Source organism: Macaca nemestrina, chromosome 16 (assembly GCF_043159975.1).
Source record: "Macaca nemestrina isolate mMacNem1 chromosome 16, mMacNem.hap1, whole genome shotgun sequence".
Lineage (NCBI taxonomy): Eukaryota > Metazoa > Chordata > Mammalia > Primates > Cercopithecidae > Macaca > Macaca nemestrina.
Window position 1 is genome coordinate 65,513,954 of NC_092140.1, and position 17,750 is coordinate 65,531,703.

Consider the following 17,750-nt stretch of genomic DNA (forward strand, 5'->3'; position numbering starts at 1 on the left):
TTTCTGTCCATGCTTCATTCCAAAATGGAGGGTTATCAGCTTTGTTGCAAATCAATCCCTTGTACTCTGTGGCTTCGATTCTGAACTTAATGTTACCTTTAGCTGTAAAGACACATTCTTTACTAGGGGGAAAAGACACAGTCAACTAGAAAGTTCAATAGCTCATTTTGAACTGAAGAGTCTGTAACCATCAGTCTTTTTCTAATGAAATTCCCATTTTAAATAATTTGATAAATTAGTATAGTCTTATCTAGAGAAGCACCACTGTGTTCTATTAAAATTTAATTGCATAAGTATATAAGAAGCAGTTTTTGAATCCTGTAAGGCTTGATTTAAATTAACCAAGTAAAGGGTGAGATAGAAACATGCAATTTAGTCATAAAAACAAATACAACAATGAAATACAGACACCTACGGTGAGAACACAAACACTAAATAACTCATGAAACACAGCCCAATGGGACATTTAATTTCAATGTGTTTATTGAAAAGCTCACCAGCTGCGAAGTCCCTGTTAAGAAATGAGCTGGACTCAAATGGTGCTTCTCACAGTAACTAACTGTGATTTCAGTTACTTCAAAATTGGAATATAGAAATATATTGTACTAAAAAGGTGAAATAAAGTTTTAATATCTAAGAATAAGAATAATCCTGGTCTCAGGTAGATGCTATATGCTTCTAGTGAATATGACACTGTGAGGGTGATCGTGCTACATTTGCTTTGTACAAAGAGAAGTTGTCTTATAATTTTAATCTACACATCTAGACCAAACAGCTATTTCACAAATGAATTCCTTTTGTGATATGAAGCCAATAAGATGAATATGGGTGAGAAAACATACTAGCATTACTTTAAAAAATCCTCTAAGTTCATGTCTTCCTTTTATTAGGCAGTGAGAACATAAAGAACAGTACATTTCACTTCATTTACACACATCTTGAGAGATGAGACTCCACAATCGTTTGCAGTAGCTAGTATTTAAAAGGCTTAGAAATTCTCTAAATTTTTAGCGTAGTAGTTTATGATCCTTTTTGGTAAAACCATGCAGTAGCTTGTCAACCTCTTCTGCATAATCCCTGAGCAACAAGGTGGTATAAGGAAAATGTCACATTTTAGCATAAAAGAGGGTTGACTACTTTTCTGAGATTTTTAATTGTATAGGAACATTACAAACTTCTCTAAGCCTTATCTTATTCTGAAAAAGGACATAACACCTGTACTGTTGCATCAGAAGGAACTTCTAATTTGAGCATATCTAATACAATGCCTTGTCTTAAAATAAATTAGTTTTTTTTCTTCATAATGACATGAACACTTTATTGCTGGGTTTTAAAATTCCAGATCATCTAGAGCCTCTGATGGCATGCGTTAAATAAAGTGGAAAACACTGAAATTGCTGGGGAAAATCACTAGGCTGAATTTACCATTATCTGTGCTTTCACATGTACTAGAAACCACCAAGTAGAAGAGTATGTACAGCACTTGCCTCAGAACACATAAACATATGTCTTGCTTCCAGCCCTATCCCTCTGTAGTATTTTTTGAGGTCTGACTTCAGAGTCTTTAGTTGTATTGTAGCTAGTCCAGGATGATGGAAAAACAAAGGGGGAAAAAAAGAGGAAATAGTTTGCTTTCCTGAAGTTAAGGCTGTGTTGAACTGAATAAGGCTATACTTCTGTGAGTTTCTACCAGATATTCAGCATATCCTACCCATAGTTGTAAGAGGGAATCTTCTAACGATATTACCCCAAACAATAGTGAGGTAATATATATTTTGGCTATTAAAAATGATAGATAGCTATCTTGGCCAGATGCAGTGGCTCATGCCTATAATCCCAGCACTTGGGAGGCTGAGGCAGGTGGATCAACAGGTCAGAAGTTTGAGACCAGCCTGGCCAACATGGTGAAACCTGTTTCTACTAAAAATACAAAAATTAGCCAGGTGTGTTGGCGGGCACCTGTAATCCCAGCTACTTGGGAAGCTGAGGCAGGAGAATCACTTGAACCTGGGAGGTGGAAGTTGCAGCGAGCCGAGATCACACTACTGCACTCCAGCCTGGATGACAGAGCAAGACTCTGTCTCAAAAAAATAATAATAATAATAATAAAGAAAGAAAGAAAAAATATCTGTCTATCTATCTATCTAATCTATCTATCTATCTATCATCTATCTATCTATCTATCTATCTATCTATCTATCTCAAAAGCTAAGGTCTACTCTAAACTACCTAATTTTTGACCTGCAAATTAAACGTGTTAAATCTGGTACCTGCTCTATCTTTTCTTCAGTGTATGATACAGTTCATAAGTTGTATTTATAATATCATCTGCAAAAATCTTCTAGAAGATGTCATGTGTCCCCCAAGCAATGGAACTTATTTTATATACTGTGCAAACACCTACATTGCCCTCTTGAGAAGTAGGATACAAGGACTAGAGAGATCATCAATACACTCTGGCAACAGAAAGACCTTAGGCATTTAATCTGTAAAAAGGCCATTACTCAAGAACTAAGATGTATGGAAGAGCCAACACTGTGAAACTCCTTCACATTCCTCAACCACAGAATATCTTCTATTTCAATGCCTTTCTATTCTGAAGAGGGTCCAGTGAATTTATGCAAGGCATTACTGCGGGAGTGTTAAGATAAACAGGAAAATGTTGCAGAAACTCTGAAACAATTAAGGCCGTTTTTAGCTAATCTCTCCAGGATTAACAAAAAATTTATTTTTTCTTTGATATGATCAAAGGTTTCCAAATTTGTTTAAAGGCCTCTTTTAAATAATTTATACATGAACTTACTAACAGCTGAATATATTATAATTGGCTGAATTGTTGCCTTATAAATTATTGTCGTTCTATCAGTGTAATTATGAACATGAGGAAGATGTTTAAACTGGTGGAATACTAACTTTGAAGATATTATGTACAGCACAGACTAAATTTAATGTAAAAATTATCTGAATTATAAATTCTATTCAATTATTATAATTGCTTATTATAAGGTATATTTTTTTAAGAAAGAGATTTGTGTTATGCCTAAAATTTAAACAACATAAATGAATCACTGCTACTCCTATCTCTGAGACTTCAGAATGCATTTAAAGATCTAAAATTGTAAAGACAGACTCACAAAGGCCAATGCCAGATATAAAGATAAGAAGAACTTCAAGATAGAGCCTACCTAAGAAATCTCCTAGCATTATTGCTTAATCTTATTCATTCATTTATTCATTTAATATTTGTTGACCACATACTATGTTGCAGACCTCAAAACAGGTTTTCTGCCTTCACGTAATTTAGAATCTAGCAAAAATAAATAAATAGAGATAGATTTTGAAAAACTATTAGAGGTCCAGTTTTGTTAAAGAAAGGAACAGAGATCTATGTAATCATGATACAGGAGCAAAACTAGTGTGGAAATTAGAGAAGGTTTTACTTCAGTAAATGATACTTAAGCTGGCAAACCAAAAAGGAGCTTTGCACCCATCCAGTAAAACATTATGATCTACCCAAAACATGATCCTCAGAAGGAAAGTATCTGAAATTGAAGCTTCTCCTTCTCCCTATCTAACTGCCCTATGCTTCCCAACAGACAAAGCTACATGAACCTGGATTTGGGGAACCCTCAAAATGACTCATTGCTTTTCTCTGGAGTAGCTGCGACCAGAAAATATAGGAACCCAGTCCATTTCAAATAGCTAACCCATTCCAGTTTATGGATAAGAAGCTATTGATTAATACCCTTCTCTTATGCTTTTTTTTTTTCACATAAAGATGAGAATTAGTTGTAGTAGCTTAAATATTGGGCCGTCATGGTCACATAGTTGATATTTGTCTGTGTATATTTTAAATCATTTTTACACGCATTTAGCCAATGGGACATTTCTAGAAACTGATTCTAATATCTGAAGTTTTATGCCTGAAAGCTTACTAGTGTTGATAACACACTATCATCTACTTGGCTTTTAAAATTCTTAAAGTAACAGAATGAGTATGTTTCAAAATTGACAGATTCAGGAATAGCATTATTAAGATACACATAATGACTCAATGCAATTCAATCCAACAGATATCACTGAGCTGCCGTTATGTACATAGCACCATTCCAGGTGTTGTGGGAGACTGAAAGATAGAGATAGCATGGTTCTTGCCTGGAAGCATTCCCTTGATTAAGATCTTTGGCGTCTGTAAGTTTCTAGTATTCCAAGGGATATACAACCTCAGGTGTCTTCAATGAGCAGATATTTCTATACTGATTTTGTAAAGCACTTTATGATTCATTGATTACCTTTCATTATTTCTTTGCTTCTCTTTACTTTGTCTTTAATTTACTCCTTTGTTTTAGCTTTGTAAAATAAAAACTAATGTCACTGGTTTCTAGCCTTTTGTCTTCTTGGATATACTTACATAAAGGTAAAAATTGTCATCAAATTATTGTTTTAGCAACATTTTACATATTTCATGTCATATTTTTCTTTTTATTGAATTCTAAATATTTGCTACTTTTCTATTTCTTCTTTTACTTACAAGTTGTTTAGAGGGGTGTTCAAATAAATGGAATGTACTATTTAATTTTTTGTATCCCTATTATTTTTATATTTCTTATTATATGAATACGAAAAGAGGAGTGTTGACATCTCCATCTGTAATTGTGAATTTCTCGATTTCTCCTTTTCAGTTAGGTCAATTTTTACTTAATGTATTTGGAAGCTCTGCCATGAAATGCATACATATTTTGAACTGCTATGTCTTCCTAATGAACTGACCCCTTTGTCAATAAGAAATGATTGTCTTCATTCCTGGTAATATTCCTTGTTCTGAAGTCTGCTTTGATATTAACTTAGCTATGCCAACTTTCCTAAAATAGGTATTTGGATTAAATACGTTATCCCACCCTTTTGTTTTAGTTATATGTGTCCATGTGTCTTTATTTGTATTTTGCTCTTGTTTGTGGAAGTACAGTTGAGTCTTTTTAAATTCAATCTGATAATTTTAATTTTTTAATTGGAGTCTTCAGACCATTTACATTCAATGTGGTTACTGATGTGATTGATTTAAATCTACCATTTGTTCTTTGCTTCCTAACGGTTTCATTATGTTTTTATTACTTCTTCCTCTTCCTGGAAATATTTTAAATTGTGTGATTTTTATAACTTCATATTATATATATTCTTGACTTATCAGCTACACTTCTTTGTTTTTATTCCTTTTTTTTTTTTTTTTTTTTTTTTTTTTTGAAGTGTCGAGGCCTCTTTCTGTTGCCCAGGCTAGAGAGCGTTTTGTGATCATAGCCCACTGTAGTCTCAAATTCCTGGGCTCAAGCTATCCTTCCACTTCAGCCTCTTGAGTAGCTGGAACTACAGGTGTACACTACCATGTCCAGCTAATTTTTGTTTAATTTTTAGAAACTGGGGCTGACTATATTGCCCAGGCTGGTCTGGAAATCCTGGCCTCATACAATTCTCGTGCCTCAGCCTCCCAAGGTGCTAAGAATAAAGGTGTTAGCTACCATACCAAGCTTGTTTTATATTTCTTATTGATTTCTCTACAGTTTGTAATATCTATCTTTAATTATCATATTCTACCTTCAATTCTATTATACCAATTTTCTTATTGTATAAGGACCTTATAATATTATGCTTTCATCCCTCCTTCTATCTTTTGTGCCTTTGTTTTGGCATATGTTATAAGTCCCACAAAATATTGTTGTTACTTTGATCTAAATGATCTAATGCCTTAAATAAAATTAAAATATTAGACAAAATGTTTTATTAGTAATTATCTACATACTTACCACTTTCAAGACTCTTAATTTTTTAGCATAGCTCTGAAATTATTTCTCTTCTCTCATACCATTTCTGCATTAAAAAAAATTTATTATTACCTTAATATATGAAAGATAATTTTGATGTAGAATTCTGAATTGACAGGTTTTCTTTCTCATCATTCAGCATTTTAAAGTTGTCATTTTTACTTCTGGCTTTCAGTTTATAACGAGAATTCTATGGAATTATCTTGGTATCTATGTAGGTATTATGCCATTTTAAAATCTGGCTTAAGATTTTTTCCATTTCTCACAGATTTTCAGAAATTTGATCATGGTATGTTTGGTGTAATCTACCTTGTATTTATCCTGCTTGGGGTTCATTAAATCCCTTGCTTCTAAGGGCTTGTAATTTTCTCAAATTTGCAAAACTTTTTTTTTCTTAATTATTATTATATTTTAAGCTCTAGGGTACATGTGCATAACATGTAGGTTTGTTACATATGTATGCTTGTGCCATGTTGGTGTGCTGCACCCATCATCTCGTCAGCCCACATCAACTCGTCATTTACATCAGGTATAACTTCCAATGCAATCCCTTCCCCCTCCCCCCTCCCCGTGATAGGCCCTGGTGTGTGATGTTCCCCTTCCCAAGTCCAAGTGATCTCATTGTTCAGTTCCCACCTATGAGTGAGAATATGCGGTGTTTGGTTTTCTGTTCTTGCGATAGTTTCCTGAGAATGATGGTTTCCAGCTGCATCCCTGTCCCTACAAAGGACACAAACTCATCCTTTTTTATGGCTGCATAGTATTCCATGGTGTATATGTGCCACATTTTCTTAATCCAGTCTGTCACTGATGGACATTTGGGTTGATTCCAAGTCTTTGCTATTGTGAATAGTGCCACAATAAACATACGTGTGCATGTGTCTTTATAGCAGCATGATTTATAATCCTTTGGGTATATACCCAGTAATGGGATGGCTGAGTCATATGGTACTTCTAGTTCTAGATCCTTGAGGAATCGCCATACTGTTTTCCATAATGGTTGAACTAGTTTACAATCCCACCAACAGTGTAAAAGTGTTCCTATTTCTCCACATCCTCTCCAGCACCTGTTGTTTCCTGACTTTTTAATGATCGCCATTCTAACTGGTGTGAGATGGTATCTCATTGTGGTTTTGATTTGCATTTCTCTGATGGCCAGTGATGATGAGCATTTTTTCATGTGTCTGTTGGCTGTATGAATGTCTTCTTTTGAGAAATGTCTGTTTATATCCTTTGCCCACTTCTTGATGGGGTTGTTTGTTTTTTTCTTGTAAATTTGTTTGAGTTCTTTGTACATTCTAGATATTAGCCCTTTGTCAGATGAGTAGATTACAAAAATTTTCTCCCATTCTGTAGGTTGCCTGTTCACTCTGATGGTAGTTTCTTTTGCTGTGCAGAAGCTCTTTAGTTTAATTAGATCCCATTTGTCAATTTTGGATTTTGTTGCCGTTGCTTTTGGTGTTTTAGACATGAAGTCCTTGCCATGCCTATGTCCTGAATGGTATTACCTAGGTTTTCTTCTAGGGTTTTTATGGTTTTAGGTCTAACATTTAAGTCTCTAATCCATCTTGAATTAATTTTTGTATAAGGAGTAAGGAAAGGATCCAGTTTCAGCTTTCTACTTATGGCTAGCCAATTTTCCCAGCACCATTTATTAAATAGGGAATCCTTTTCCCATTTCTTGTTTCTCTCAGGTTTGTCAAAGATCAGATGGCTGTAGATGTGTGGTATTATTTCTGAGGACTCTGTTCTGTTCCATTGGTCTATATCTCTGTTTTGGTACCAGTACCATGCTGTTTTGGTTACTGTAGCCTTGTAGTATAGTTTGAAGTCAGGTAGCGTGATATCTCCAGCTTTGTTCTTTTGACTTATGATTGTCTTGGCAATGTGGGCTCTTTTTTGGTTCCATATGAACTTTAAAGCAGTTTTTTCCAATTCTGTGAAGAAACTCATTGGTAGCTTGATGGGGATGGCATTGAATCTATAAATAACCTTGGGCAGTAAGGCCATTTTCACGATATTGATTCTTCCTATCCATGAGCATGGTATGCTCTTCCATTTGTTTGTGTCCTTTTTTACATCCCTGAGCAGTGGTTTGTAGTTCTCCTTGAAGAGGTCCTTCACATCCCTTGTAAGTTGGATTCCTAGGTATTTTATTCTCTTTGAAGCAATTATGAATGGAAGTTCAGTCATGATTTCGCTCTCTGTTTGTCTGTTACTGGTGTATAAGAATGCTTGTGATTTTTGCACATTAATTTTGTATGCTGAAACTTTGCTGAAGTTTCTTATCAGCTTAAGGAGATTTTGGGCTGAGACAATGGGGTTTTCTAAATATACAATCATGTCATCTGCAAACAGGGATAATTTGACTTCTTCTTTTCCTAACTGAATACCCTTGATTTCTTTCTCTTACCCGATTGCCCTAGCCAGAACTTCCAACACTATGTTGAATAGGAGTGGTGAGAGAGGGCATCCCTGTCTTGTGCCAGTTTTCAAAGGGAATTTTTCCAGTTTTTGCCCATTCAGTATGATATTGGCTGTGGGTCTGTCATAAATATCTCTTATTGTTTTGAGATATGTTCCATCAATACTGAATTTATTGAGCATTTTTAGCATGAAGGGCTGTTGAATTTTGTCAAAGGCCTTTTCTGCATCTATTGAGATAATCATGTGATTTTTGTCTTTGGTTCTGTTTATATGCTGGATTATGTTTATTGATTTGTGTATGTTGAACCATCCTTGCATCCCAGGTATGAAGCCCCCTTGATCATGATGGATAAGCTTTTTGATGTGCTGCTGGATCTGGTTTGCCAGTATTTTATAGAGGATTTTTGCATCAATGTTCATCAGGGATATTGGTCTAAAATTATCTTTTTTTTTGTTGTGTCTCTGTCAGGCTTTGGCATCAGGATGATGCTGGCCTCATAAAATGAGTTAGGGAGGATTCTCTCTTTTTCTATTGATTGGAAGAGTTTCAGAAGGAATGGTACCAGCTCCTCTTGTACCTCCTGTAGAATTAGGCTGTGAATCCATCTGGTCCTGGACTTTTTTTTGGTTGGTAGGCTATTAATTATGGCCTCAATTTCAGAGCCTACTATTGGTCTATTCAGGGATTCACTTCTTCCTGGTTTAGTCTTGGGAGAGTGTAAGTGTCCAGGAAATTATCCATTTCTTCTAGATTTTCTAGTTTATTTGCGTAGAGGTGTTTATAGTATTCTCTGATGGTAGTTTGTATTTCTGTGGGGTCGGTGGTGATATCCCCTTTACCATTTTTTATTGCGTCTATTTGATTCTTCTCTCTTTTCTTCTTTATTAGTCTTGCTAGCGGTCTATCAATTTTGTTGATCTTTTCAAAAAACCAACTCCTGGATTCATTGATTTTTTGGAGGGTTTTTTGTGTCTCTATCTCCTTCAGTTCTGCTCTGATCTTAGTTATTTCTTGCCTTCTGCTAGCTTTCGAATGTGTTTGCTCTTGCTTCTCTAGTTCTTTTAATTGTGATGTTAGAGTGTCAATTTTAGATCGTTCCAGCTTTCTCTTCTGGGCATTTAGTGCTATAAATTTCCCTCTACACACTGCTTTTAATGTGTCCCAGAGATTCTGGTATGTTGTATATTTGTTCTCATTGGTTTCAAAAAACATATTTATTTCTGCCTTCATTTCGTTATGTACCCAGTAGTCATTCAGGAGCAGGTTATTCAGTTTCCATATAGTTGGGCGGTTTTGATTGAGTTTCTTAGTCCTGAGTTCTAGTTTGATTGCGCTGTGGTCTGAGAGATGGTTTACTATAATTTCTGTTCTTGTACATTTGCTGAGGATTGCTTTACTTCCAATTATGTGGTCAATTTTGGAATAAGTGTAACGTGGTGCTGAGAAGAATGTATATTCTGTTGATTTGGGGTGGAGAGTTCTGTAGATGTCTATTAGGTCTGCTTGCTGCAGAGATGAGTTCAATTCCTGGATATCCTTGTTAACTTTCTGTCTCGTTGATTTGTCTAATGTTGACAGTGGAGTGTTGAAGTCTCCCATTATTATTGTATGGGAGTCTAAGTCTCTTTGTAAGTCTCTAAGGACTTGCTTTATGAATCTGGGGGCTCCTGTATTAGGTGCATATATATTTAGGATAGTTAGCTCTTCCTGTTGAATTGATCCCTTTACCATTATGTAATGGCCTTCTTTGTCTCTTTTCATCTTTGATGTTTTAAAGTCTGTTTTATCAGAGACTAGTATTGTAACCCCTGCTTTTTTTTTTTTTTGTTCTCCATTTGCTTGGTGGATCTTCCTCCATCCCTTTATTTTGAACCTATGTATGGCTCTGCATGTGAGATGGGTGTCCTGAATACAACAAACTGATGGGTCTTGACTCTTTATCCAGTTTGCCAGTCTGTGTCTTTTAATTGGAGCATTTAGGCCATTTACATTTAAGGTTAATATTGTTATGTGTGAACTTGATCCTGCCATTATGATATTAACTGGTTATTTTGCTCGTTAGTTGATGCAGTTTCTTCCTAGCCTTGATGGTCTTTACATGTTGGCATGTTTTTGAAATGGCTGGTACTGGTTGTTCCTTTCCATGCTTAGTGCTTCCTTCAGGGTCTCTTGTAAGGCAGGCCTAGTGGTGACAAAATCTCGAAGTATTTGCTTATTTGTAAAGGATTTTATTTCTCCTTCACTTATGAAACTTAGTTTGGCTGGTTATGAAATTCTGGGTTTAAAATTCTTTTATTTAAGAATGTTGAATATTGGCCCTCACTCTCTTCTGGCTTGTAGAGTTTCTGCCGAGAGATCTGCTGTTAGTCTGATGGACTTCCCTTTGTGGGTACCCCGACCTTTCTCTCTGGCTGCCCTTAAGATTTTTTCCTTCATTTCAACTTCGGTGAATCTGGCAATTATGTGTCTTGGAGTTGCTCTTCTCGAGGAGTATCTTTGTGGCGTTCTCTGTATTTCCTGAATTTGAATGTTGGGCTGCCCTACTAGGTTGGGGAAGTTCTCCTGGATGATATCCTGAAGAGTGTTTTCCAACTTGGTTCCATTTTCCCCCTCACTTTCAGGCACCCCAATCAGATGTACATAATCCCATACTTCTTGCAGGCTTGGTTCATTTCTTTTTCTTCTTTTTTCTTTAGATTTCTCTTCTCACTTCATTTCATTCATTTGATCTTCAATCGCTGATACTCTTTCTTCCAGTTGATCAAGTAGGTTACTGAAGCTTGTGCATTTGTCACTTATTTCTCGTGTCATGGTTTTCATCTCTGTCAGTTCGTTTATGGCCTTCTCTGCATTAATTATTCTAGTTATCAATTCTTCCACTCTTTTTCCAAGATTTTTAGTTTCTTTGCGCTGGGAACGTAATTCCTCCTTTAGCTCTGAGAAGTTTGATGGACTGAAGCCTTCTTCTCTCATCTTGTCAAAATGATTCTCTGTCCAGCTTTGATCCATTGCTGGGGATGAGCTGCGTTCCTTTGGAGGGGGAGATGCACTCTTATTTTTTGAATTTCCAGCTTTCCTGCCCTGCTTTTTCCCCGTCTTTGTGGTTTTATCTGCCTCTGGTCTTTGATGATGGTGAAGTACTGATGGGGTTTTCGTGTGGGTGTCCTTCCTGTTTGTTAGTTTTCCTTCTAACAGTCAGGACCCTCAGCTGTAGGTCTGTTGGAGATTGCTTGAGGTCCACTCCAGATGCTGTTTGCCTGGGTATCAGCAGCAGAGGCTGCAGAAGACAGAATATTGCTGAACAGTGAGTGTACCTGTCTGCTTCTTGCTTTGGAGGCTTCCTCTCAGGGGTGTAGTCCACCGTGTGAGGTGTGGGGTGTCGGTCTGCCCCTAGTGGAGGATGTCTCCCAGTTAGGCTACTCAGGGGTCAGGGACCCACTTGAGCAGGCAGTCTGTCAGTTCTCAGATCTCAACCTCCGTGTTGGGAGATCCACTGCTCTCTTCAAAGCTGTCAGACAGAGTCGTTTGCGTCTGCAGAGGTTTCTGCTGCTTTGTTATTGTTGTTGTTCTTGTTTAGCTGTGCCCTGTCCCCAGAGATGGAGTCTACAGAGACAGGCAGGCCTCCTTGAGCTGCTGTGAGCTCCACCCAGTTCAAGCTTCCCAGCGGCTTTGTTTACCTACTTAAGCCTCAGCAATGGCAGGCGCCCCTCCCCCAGCCTCGCTGCTGCCTTGCCGCGAGATCGCAGACTGCTGTGCTAGCAATGAGGGAGGCTCCGTGGGTGTGGGACCCTCCTGGCCAGGTGTGGGATATAATCTCCTGGTGTGCCCGTTTGCTAAGACCCTTGGTAACGCGCAGTATTGAGGTGGGAGTTACCCGATTTTCCAGGTGTTGTGTGTCTCAGTTCCCCTGGCTAAGAAAAGGGATTCCCTTCCCCCCTTGCACTTCCCAGGTGAGGCATGCCTTATCCTGCTTCAGCTCTCGCTGGTCGGGCTGCAGCAGCTGACCAGCACCGATTGTCCGGCACTCCCTAGTGAGATGAACCCAGTACCTCAATTGAAAATGCAGAAATCACCTGTCTTCTGTGTCGCTCACGCTGGGAGCTGGAGACTGGAGCTGTTCCTATTTGGCCATCTTGCTCTGCCCCCTCAAATTTGCAAAACTTTTAACATCTATTTTTCAAATGTTTTTTCTGTTCTTTCTCTGGGACTTCAATCATTCATATGTTAATTGCTTCATATACTCCCACAAATGAATGAATCTTTATTATTCTCTCTGCTTCATTTTATAGAATGCTTTTGGTATTTCTTCCAGTTCACTGATATGTTATTCTTTAAGATTGTTTAATCTGATTTAAGACAATGAAGTGAAATTTTCATTTAAAAAATATGTTTTAACTTTAGAAACTCCTCTTGGTTTCTAAATTATTTTCTAAAACCCTGAGCATATTGAACATATTTTAATGGCTCTTTTAATGTTTTCATCTGCTAATTCTATCATCTCTGCCATTTATGTTTCTATTAGTTCATTTTATGTCTGGTTATAAGATCACAATTCTTCTTCACTATTTTTTAATGAATCTCTAATGTAAAATTACATTATTTAGCAAATATTAGTGTATTGTTAATGAGCATTGGAGTTTGTTCTGGCAGGAAATTAAGCTACTTACAAATCAGTTTAATACTTTTAGAACTTGATTTTTAGCTTTTAAAGGGTAAGTCTTCAATAGCCTTTTCTATATTGCTATTTTTGCTCCACCATTAAAGGAAGATATTTCTGGAAACTTGAGTTACATGTCTGCTGTTTTCAATGACATCTTTTCACTCTAACTCACACAAACTCAGACAACTATCCCTGAGTTAGCTCTGGAAGTTTTTCCTGTGAGAGTTCTCTGATAATTGTTCTCTCCCCTTAATTTTTCCTCCAGCTGCATGAAGTTTCACCTATGCATCTGTAGATAGGTATATAGCCAAAGATACAAGAAAAGCCCTATGCAGATTTCTGGAGCTCTTCCTCTGTGTACCTCTGTTCTTTCAAATATTCTGCCTCACAAAGTTTAGTCACCTTGGCCTCTGGAGACTTTGATATTGATTCCTTCAACTTATCCAGACTACTCAACTCTCTTTGAGTTCCCTTTCCCAGTGAGACTGTGGGTGGGACCCACATCATCTGTTTCCCTTCTCTCTGGGATGACAGTCCTATGTTGCCTTTGGTCTAATTTTTAAAATCAGTTGTTTCAGATATTTTTTCCAATTTTCTTATTGATTTTGGTGGAGAAAAAATGTGGCTCTGATAAGGTTTGGCTCTGTGTCCCCACCCAAGTCTCATGTTGAATTGTAATCCCCAGGGTTGGTGAGGGACCTGGTGGGAGATAATCAGATCATGGGTGTGGTTTCTAATGGTTTAGCATCATCTCCCTATTACTGTCTCATTCTCACGAGATCTGGTTGTTTCAAAGTATGTAACACTTTCCCCTTCACTCTCTCTCTCTCCTGCCACCATTGAAGATTGTGCCTCCTTCCCCTTTGCCTTCTGCCATAACTGCAAATTTCCTGAGGCCTCTCAGCCATGCTTCCTGTATAGCATGTGGAGCTGACAATCTCTTTTTATTTTATTAAGATAAAAATTCTTTTTTATACTTGAATATAATTATTACAAGTATTAAAAAAATATTTCAAATGACTTACAATGATAAGAACAAAAAGAGAACTTATAATTTTAAAAATATTCTCTAAAGAATAAAGTCTGAAAATAAAGGAAAAAAAAAAACATGAACAAAGTACAGTATAAAGACATCCAAAGCAAGACAAAAGCATGAACACTCTGAAAATTTTTAAAATTCAATACTGGATAACCCTGGATTTGTGTGATTTGTGAGAGTGTATGTGGTGGTGGTAATGACAGTGATTTGTGTGTGTCTGAAAACACACAGAGAAATAAATACTAGAAAATGTATAGTAAAACTCTATGTGAAATTACTTATCTTCAATACAAAGTAATTGAATACTTGTTTCAAGGTTATTTGGTGTTGTTCACAGACTGCTGAGCTGGAAGAGTTTCCAGGAGATCAGTTTTGGGTTTTTATTTGCATTCCAAGCATAGGTGAATAATATAGAGTGTTATAAATTGTGCTATTATAAGACTTTTCTGTTTCACTCGTTTTAGGCTGTCACCACCCTGAACCAACCCAGCATATTCTCATTGTTCTGTCTTAATATTTTCATAAACTCTGGACAAACACATTTATTTAATAAATGTTAACCCTTATATTGATATATATAAGTTCAATGATTCTACATTCTTATTATATATGTATATCTTTCACTATACACTGTCTTAGGTTTTTGCCTGACTCTTTCATTTGCCGGCATTCTATATCTTCAACTAGATTATAAATTCTGATCATAGCTTCTTTCAAGTTAGTATGACTCAGTCCCTTGACTGTGACTATTTTCTTAGTTTTGGGACTTTTGATGCTTACTGAAGTTATCATTTAAATTAAAACAGCTTTCCTAAATCTTGATTTGGTAATGTCTATGTCATGCATATATTTTGTTCTTAAATTCATTTGATGTTTATTTCTTAATGCCTTATGTAGAATTTGGTATTCAGCTATTAGAGTAGCTACAAAGAGATGAAAAAAAAATAAAGAATTTTCCCAATTTCTTGTTTAGAAGACTAGCATAGCCCATATAGCAACACCTGATGCACACAAACACCGACACACACACACAGAGACATAATATTAGATATACTTATATACATACAATGTTACACATACATAATTAAATACATTAAAATAAATGTAAATAAATACAAATAAAGTTAATTCTCCTGAATATCAGGAAAAAATTCTTAAGTAAATAAATATCCATATAATATTGTTACATGGAAATACTTCTGGGGGTATTGATGCCAGTACTTGCATATACTGAATTTTAAATGCAGTGATTACAGGTAAAAATCACAAAACAATATTATTTAAACTGAAATAGAATTCTACATTTTTCTGAAAGATCAATCACTAAAAAATGGTCAGAAATTATCTGAAAAAGAGGAATGTTTGTTGCTGAATATTAGAGGGTACTCTAAAGCTAAAATAATTAAAGCTTTCAAAATTGAAATAGAAAATTGATGAAAATAAAGAACAGAATGGATAATTCAGGGACATCTCCAAATATGTTTTAATGTATTAGGTTAAAAAATGTGATACTAAATAACTAGGTAATGAATGGACAAAGCAATAAATGGTTATTTTATCTACTAAACATTTGAGAACAAGATAAAAAATTACTTCTTCATATAATGCAGCAAAATTATTTTTAGTAAATTAAAGAACTAAAGAGAAAGTAAAATGTAAAATTTTTGGATAAACTCTTAAGTGGCTAGTTATATATATGATACTAGGGTCAGAGGGGACTTAACATCTCCAGAAGTAACCATGAGGAAAAGATTGATGGATCAAACTACATAAATATTTAGACTACTAAGGTTAAAAAAATCATCCCATAAACAAACTTCAATGGCAAAAACAAACAAGGAGAAATCATAGGATAGGTTCTTGGATACTGGGACTTTAAGTGAAACAAAGTAGAACAAAACCAATTTTTTATCATTAAAGCTAGAAGAAAATGATCCTTAATGAAACATTATTCAAGGACCTGCTATATGTTGTTTCATCTAAAGTTGCAGTTTTCAAGAACCCATCAACAATTTTAAATGAGGACTTACTGTACTTTTAGTATACTTAACGGAAGACAAATTATAGCTTTATTCATTTATGTTTCTCCATATCAACAAGAAGATATAGTACTTAGGAATAAATTTAACCAAGAAGGTTAAATGATTTTACACTGAAAACTATAAAACATTGATGAATGAAATTGAAGAGGACACAAATAAATGAAAATATATTCCATAGGCATTAATCATTAGAAAAATTAATACTGTTAAAATGTCCCAACTATCTAAAGCAATATATGGATTCAAAGCAATACCTATCAAAATTCCAATGGCATTCTGCACAGAAATAGAAAAACAATCCTAAAGTTGATATGAACCACAAAAGACCCAAAATAACCAAAACAATTCTAAGGAAAAAAGTTGAAGGTGTCATACTTCTAGATTTAGAATTATATTATAAAGCTATGGTAATCAAAACAGTACTACACTGTTATAAAAACAGACACATAGATCAGTGAAAAAGAATAAAAAGCCCAGAAATAAATCCCAACAGATATGGTCAACTAATTTTTGGCAAGAATACCAAAAAGATACAATAGAAGAAATGATAATCTCTTTAACAAGTTGTTCTGAGATAACTGGATTTCCAAATACAAAAGAATGAATTTCAACCCTTATCTTATACCATATACAAAAGTTATCTCAAAATGAATAAATAAGGCCTGAAACCATAAAGCTCCTAGAATGAAATGAAGGGAAAAGCTCCTTGACATTGGGCTTGGCAATAATTTGTTACATATTACACCAAAAACTCACACTACAACAATAAAAATAAATAAATGGGACTCCCTCAAACTAAAAAGCTTCTGTGCAGCAAAGAAACAATCAACAAAATGATAAAGCAACCTACAGATTGGGGAAAAATGCAAACCATATATCACATAAGGGTTAATATTCAAGATTTATAAAGAAGTTATATAACTCAATAGCAAGAAAACATAAAAACCAATTTTTTAAAAAGAGTAAATGAGTTGAATAGGTATTTCTACGAAGATAACATAAAAATGGGCAAGTACATGAAAAGGTGCTCAGCATCACTAACATTCAAATCAAAACCACTATGAGATATCACCTCTCACTTCTTAGGATAGCTGTTATCAAAAAGACAAGTGATAAGTGTTGGCAAAGGTGCAGAGAAAGAGGAAAACTTGTACATTGTTAGTGGGAATGCAAATCAGTGCATACATATGGAAAACAGTATGGAGGTCCCTAAAGAAATGAAAAATAGAACTATTATGTGACTCAGCAAGCCCTCTTCTTGGTATATACTCAAAGGAAATAAAATCACCACCTCATAAAGATATTAAAAATATCTGCACTCTTATGTTCTTTGCAGTATATTCATAATAGCCAAGATATGGAAACAACCAAAATATCCATCAATGGATCAGTGGATAAAGAAAACATGTATATAAAATGGAAGATTATTCAGCTTTAAAAAAGGATGAAATCCTGCCATTTGCCACAACATGGCTGGACATGGAGGACATTCTGATAAGTGAATGAAACAGACACAGAAAGAAAAACATTGTATAATCTCACTTATATGTGCAATTTTTAAAAAGGTGAAATATATAGAGAATAAAATTGTGGTTACCATGTTTGTAGTGAAATGAAGCAAATGGGAAGATGTGGGTCACAAGATACAAAGTAGTAAATACACAGAATGAAACAGTCTGAAGTTTTAATATATATGAGGACTATTTTATAACCATATATTGTAATCAGGATATTTGCTAAATCAGTGTATTATACCTACTCCTGC

General features: G+C 35.4%; 1 long non-coding RNA gene across 1 annotated transcript in view; it reads right to left on the reverse strand.

The window, feature by feature from the left end:
• Nucleotides 1-1,563: 1,563 nt before the first annotated feature.
• LOC139359229 (uncharacterized) overlaps nt 1,564-17,750 on the reverse strand; it is a 61,214-nt gene continuing 45,027 nt past the window's right edge. Inside the window, exon 4 of the long non-coding RNA XR_011615148.1 lies at nt 1,564-1,579. This is a non-coding gene — a long non-coding RNA (uncharacterized lncRNA). The remainder of the gene's footprint in view (nt 1,580-17,750) is intronic.